This window comes from Rhagoletis zephyria, unplaced genomic scaffold (assembly GCF_001687245.7).
Source record: "Rhagoletis zephyria isolate East Lansing unplaced genomic scaffold, Rhagoletis_zephyria_1.1 Rzeph_scaffold_00173, whole genome shotgun sequence".
Taxonomy (NCBI): Eukaryota; Metazoa; Arthropoda; class Insecta; order Diptera; family Tephritidae; genus Rhagoletis; species Rhagoletis zephyria.
In genome coordinates this window covers 339740-346358 of record NW_016157257.1, presented here as the reverse complement: position 1 = coordinate 346358, position 6619 = coordinate 339740, and the positions used below count along the sequence as shown (strand labels likewise).

At 37.7% G+C, this 6619-nt stretch overlaps 1 long non-coding RNA gene across 1 annotated transcript; it reads right to left on the bottom strand.

Moving 5' to 3' along the window:
• Window positions 1–531: 531 nt before the first annotated feature.
• On the bottom strand, window positions 532–1520 carry LOC108356541 (uncharacterized). Its single transcript, XR_001846613.1, has 5 exons — window positions 1379–1520; window positions 1208–1324; window positions 1033–1147; window positions 871–976; window positions 532–814 (listed from the first exon to the last, which is right to left on the bottom strand). It is a non-coding gene; the product is annotated as an uncharacterized LOC108356541 (long non-coding RNA).
• Between the last annotated feature and the right edge of the window lie 5099 nt (window positions 1521–6619).

Here is a 6619-nt window from a genome sequence, read left to right as displayed (position 1 = left end):
CCTTTTCAACTCAGCCACTTGGGCCTTTAGCGCCGCAACCTCTGCTTCCAATAATGCGATGCTGTGATCTGTGTCAAATCTAAACTAGATATATATACTTTATTTCAATTTCAATTTACTTTTAGCATAGTTACTGAGTCTGTGTTGAAGAGTCAACAAATTTTGAAGAAAAGCCCGAAACATTTGAATCATTGACCATTTCGACTACCATAGGGACAACATCGACGCTTAATTTAATTTTATTTTGGTCTGAACCCGACACAAAATCTGCAGTGGAAAAGTGAAGGCCGCATATTTTCGCCCCAGGTTTCAACTCCACACCACACACTCCGCTAATTTTTTTCTTTTTAATTCGTTCTTAGGTACATGGAACAGTTTTATGCCTTCTTTTGCTCATGTCTTATGACACAAGAAGCAACTTGCTTTTGACATACTGTTATTGCTAGAAACATCATACATAAATTTAAAAGTTTAAACACTTACGGTTTGTTGAGTGTATATATATATTCGTATTCATTTAAAGCTTTTAAAAAAAGTTGAACGAAAATATTATTTTTGTTTTATTTAACTAGTTTTCTTAGATTAAAATTTTCTTTTTCGTTTAATTTATAGTACTTTTCTTAAACTTGTTGTTGTTGTGTTGTTATTGCTCCATGAAATGTGTGTGGTACTACGATCCCTGCAAACCATACTTCCAGACTAATCTGAATGAGGCGTGTCATGATGTTCCGGTATTTAAAAGTTTTAAATTACTTACATACGTATGCCGCTAACGAAAAAGAGCGACAACTTCAATTAGTAAGGCTTCAATCAGCTAAGGAATAAAACTTCTTAGTTTAAGAAATATTCATATATTTCACTTGTATTTACAACGGAAAAGTGTATTGGGTGCAGAGACGCAAAATCCAGCACAGCAAAACAACGATCAGCGAATCCACGTATACAGCGAAACATCAATTAGTACGGCTTCAATCAGCTAAGGAATAAAACCTCTTAGTTTAAGAAATATTCATATATTTCACTTATACTTACAACGAAAAAGTGTATTGGGTGCAGAGGCGCAAAATCCAGCACAGCAAAACAACGAAACCACGATCTGCGAATCCACGTACACAGCGAAAACATCAATTAGTACGGCTTCAATCAGCTAAGGAATAAAACCCATTAGTTTAAGAAATATTCATACATATATTCCACTTGTACTTACAACGTAAAAGTGTATTCGGTGCAGAAGCACAAAATCCAACTTGAAATCATCACGGAAAAGCGGTTCGAAAAACACAAATTGTCTGTGAAATTCACATACACACAAAACACCAGAAACCTGTGGAATAATTTTATTTATAGATTCTATATCACATATGCATAAAGTACTTACGATTTGAGCAATTGGTTTTCCGAAAATTGCAATAAATGGTGAAAATTCTTCATTTTCACAAATTAGCTATCGATTCGCACGAATTTTAATATTGATTGTCAACGAATAACAATAGAGACAGAGACAAAAAAGTCGATTAGTGATGCCAATCATTGTCGATCTATGGTTTTCCTTGTGCGAGTACCATTTTTAGTACTTTTTCATGAAAATCGCTGTAATATAAAAAGGAGTTGGTCAAAGCGGCAAATTGAATTTGCTAAGGGCGTTCAATATGGCGATTAGAGCGAGAGGAAAGCGAACGTATAACACCTAGGCCTGGGTAACGGCGCAAATTTTTTGGCGCTGGCGCATTAACTCCAGCGCCACTGTCGGAATCAGCACAGTGTGAGGCGCAATTGCGCCTCTTCAGGCTAAAGCTCATTTCCTTTATTGCTGCACGCTGCACCAAAGTTAATTAATACAAGGTGATATCGGTTGAGAAAAAACTCAAGAATACCCAAGTTCAAAACCCAAAAATACAACAAACCCATCATTTTCACATTCAGAAGGACCGCGAGGAATTCTAGCAACACCACCTTGTATAAATTCGCCTTGTGCTGCACATTTTACAAGAGACACTTCTATTTCGAGTGTTCTTTGCTGGTTCTTTGCGACACCCGGTGTTGACAGTGTTCCGGTGTTGCTGGCGCCATTGCGTCACTGAGTTGTGAAAATCGGTATCGGCGCCAGTAACGCAGCTCTCGGTATTAGCATAATGGCGCGGCGCCGCACTGTGTTACCCACGGCTAATAACACCTTCTATATTGCATCATGGTTGTTACTAACGTTGTTAGACAATCTCTCTTGTGCTCTTCGCTTTCGCCTTCTTCTGTTGGCAATGCACAAGATTTACATTCTAATATGCCTACTACTGATGCTTCGATCTGTATACCAGCTGGTGCTGCAGTGACAAACGTTGAGAATATGAATTTGACTTCGAGTGCCTCTGTTGTTGCGCCGCCTCTGCTGCCCACTGCACCTGCTACTACCTCTCTCACACACACTAAAACTGCATCACCGATAACTTTTGATAGGGTTTTTACGCTTAATTCAGGCTCGTCAACTTTACAGCCTACTCATGGAGGCTTGCCAGTTGCTCCAAATGTGCCAAATGCCCTATGCCCGATAGGAATCAAGTTCCAGAGTGGAGAACAGTTGGGAGAAGCAACCGGAAAAATTCTAGACAGCCTCTAGTTATTGGGGCGAACAACAATGTTGAATTAAGCGTAGTATCGAGTATGAAGTGGCTGCATGTGTCGTCATTTTTGCCTAATGTGTCTGAAGATGATATTTTGAGTTATGTGTCGAAGCATGCTGATATTAGCAAGGCATATCTGGCATGTTTCATGCTCGTCAAAAAGGATGCCAATGTGGCCGATCTTAAAAAAATAAATTTCAAACTGGGAGTATCAGACTCATATTATAATAGGGTAGTCAATGCGAATATCTGGCCAGCTAACGTAAAAGTTCGACCCTTCCGTTTTTTTCCAAAAGAAGGTGTAATTCAACAAGATCCATAACAGCATCTGCAAATATCGAGGCCTAACCTAAGCCTCTCAGCATCTATTACCAAAATGTTTCTCGGCTTAGAACTAAGTCTAAAAACTTGTACGAATTAAGTCCACATTTGGACTATGACGTATTTGTTCTGGTCGAAACCTGGCTAAATGTTGATTTTTATGACAGCGAATTTTTTGATCCTAACATTTACAATGTCTATCGAAAGGATCGGGATGCCATAAAAACTGGACTTGCTCGTGGTGGTGGTCTTTTAATTGCTGTTCACCGGAAACATCGTTCATCGCTTCTTTCACTGCAGAATGGGGATTCACTACTAGATCAACTATATGTATCCGTGAATGGTTCTTCAACACTTATTATTAGTGCATCCTATATTCCGCCAAGTAGTACAGATACTTTGTATAAAGCGCATATAGATAACCTTGTGGACTTAGTATATAAGCGATCAAACTGCAATTTTTGTATTTTATGTGATTTTAACCTAGGTAATGTGGACTGGGCACCTGTGGATGACAGCATAGCTTTGTATCCTAATAATGTTAACAGTTTCTCTGAAACATATGTTGTAGACAATCTATTAAGCTTGAATCTCTTCCAGATTAATAAATTTATTAACAAACTTGCTAGGATCCTAGACCTAATATTTATAAGCGATAACATGCACTTTTCTCTACGTGAATGTCTTGACCCTCTGTCGTGCCTAGGGTTCGAACGATACTATCGATATTGAGTAAGTATCGATACCGAGGGTATACAAATGAGTACTTTAATACTCTCACAAATAATACGCTCACAAATTCTGCCGAAATTGATTTTTCATTACCTAAACCTAGGTTTAAGCAGTTACTGAATGAACTAGTCTAATTATACCCGAGCGCACTTGTGCACAAGGGTATATTAATTTTGTTCACATAACGGTTGTTTGTAACAGCCAAAACGAATCGAGATAGATATAGACAAATGTAAACATAAATGCTCAGAATGGATAGATAAATCGATTAAGCCATGTCTGTCTGTCCGTCCGTCTGTCCGTCTGTCCGTCCGCCCGTGTACACGATAACTCGAGCAACAATTGAGATATCTCAACGAAATTTGGTATGTAGGTTTCCGTTAATCCAAGGTAGGTCGGTATTGAAAATGGGCGAAATCGGATTGTAACCACGCCCACTTCCCATATAGCGGTATTTTCCAGAAATACGAAAACTGCGATATTTTAGTAACTACTGAAGATAATTCACTCAAAATTGATATTTAAAATAATTTTCAGACGAAAAATAAGAATATTATAAATTTTTGGAAAATGGGCGTAGCCACGTCCACTTATGTTTACATGTGTATATCTTGGTAACCGCTGCACCAATTTCTTCCAAACTGGGCACAGTTGTTGGCCTTGGTACAGTATACTAAATGGCTGAAAATTTAAAAAATCGCGGACAATAACCACGCCCACATCCCATATAACGGTAATTTTCAGAAATACGAAAACTGCGATATTTTAGTAACTACTGAAGATAATTAACTCAAAATTGATATTTACAATAATTTTTAGACGAAAAATAAGAATAGTGTAAATTTTTGGAAAATGGGCGTAGCCACGCCCACTTATGGTTACATGTGTATATCTTGGTAACCGCTGCACCAATTTCTTTCAAACGTGGCACAGTTATTGACCTTGGTACAGCATACCAAATGGCCGAAAATTTTTAAAATCGGACAATAACCACGCCCACATCCCATATAACGATAATTTAGAGAAATACAAAATCTTCGATAAATCAGTAAATATTAAAGCTAATTTAATCAAAATTGATGCTTGCAACAATAATTTTCCAAGAAATACGTTTGTGATAAAATTTTGGAAAATGGGCGTGGCGCCATGGTGAAAAAACATATATTTAATACTTGCGCCGGGTATTTAATGTTCGGCTCCGCCCGAATTTAGACTTTCTTACTTGTTAGTAATTACATTGCAATTGTTAACTGTAAGTAGTCTGTAAGGAAATGTTTATATTTTCTAGATTATAGCTGCAAATAAATAAATAAATAAATAAATTTTTAACAAATGTAAGATTATTTGCTTTCACCGCGTTCTGTTTTTGTACACAAATGCAACACTACCTATCGTTTGACACTTTTCATAAATTTGCCAGAAGAAAAAAACTCCGGACTAGCGAAATCGCGGGTTTTTTGACGTTTCTATTTTATCGAGTTCACTTTTTCATATTTTTGCTTTGAGTTCGCGATTCGCTCCGCTTTAAAAATGACGACGAAAGAGTTGACCAAAGAAAATTTTACGCTTAAATGTCAAAAATACGCAAGAAACGCCGCAAAGAAAAAGTCATCGTGTAAATGCACGAGGATTTTCGAAGACTTTTTTAAAAGGGAACGTGCCAAAAACGCAGGGTGAAAAGTCGTCGTGTAAATTGGCTCATTGTGATTGTGAGAACTCACTGGTAGAGCTGTAAAAGTAACGAATATTCGGATTCGGATACCCGTATGTATCGGATACCAGTATGAGTTACTTTACTCGTTACTTTTGATACAAGAACTTGTACCTCACAAGAATCATCGCAACAAATCTTGCAGCGTAAGGAAATGTTCGTTCGTCCATATGCATACATGTACATAAATACAGTATATTTTGCTTTGCTGCCTCTATGCTTAAGTGCACATTTAAGATACCTACCCCAAAATGCGCATCAAAAGCATTATTTTTAACATTTATAAGGAAACTGCTCCGATAGATGCATTCAACATACCTGCACATTGGCGATACCTGCCTTAAAAATTGTGCGACTAGTATCAATTATCAATGAAAGTATTACGTTTACCTGCAATTACCTAATTTTACAACCTTTTATTTATTTTGCTCATCTCGCAGAACAACGAAAATTGCTATCAATTTATGTAGTTATATAGATAATTTGATAACATTCGGTAACAATTTCGCTTGCAGTAATTTCTACATGGTAAGTGCTCCGCCAATATTTGGTTTCATAGGGATTCGGATAACTTCCTCATTGAAGTAGTAAAGAAAATTCGCTTAAGTGCCTTTTTCGGTTACGTGCACAAGATTTCGTGCAAAGAAGGATGTGCAGCTAAGCAAAATATACTGTATATACATATGCACGCATTTTTCAAATGCCCCCGCTTCCACTCCATGATATTCGTACTTAATACCAAACGTGGCTCCTGTATAACATCAGAAAATATGGTACCGATAATGTTAACGAGCGAGGAAGCATGGAACGATGTCTGCCATTTCTCTGCCGAAATGATTAAAGTCCTTCGACGCAACCTAAATTAGCAGCCGCTACAGTCTTAGCGCAACAAGCCCGTTTTCTTGAGAAGTAACGGCGTTAAGGGGGCGAGCCTCTAAAAAATCGAATAAGCGATATTAAATTGCTTTATGCGGTTTATACTACACTTAGATACGAACTTCCTAATAGGACAATCTAAATGGGTGGGTTGGTTTAACACCAGATCGACTTTAACAGCGGGTGGTATCATGTGAACAGTAACGGACGTTGAGCTTAGTGCTCAAACCGCCTCCCTACGAAATACTTGACGGTGGTACCGGGGGAGGTTTAATGGGTTAAAGTCTCACACTTACTGGTTTGGGGCTTTCGATGCTTCCTGCTCTGAAAAAAAAAATATATATATACATATGTATGTATACAC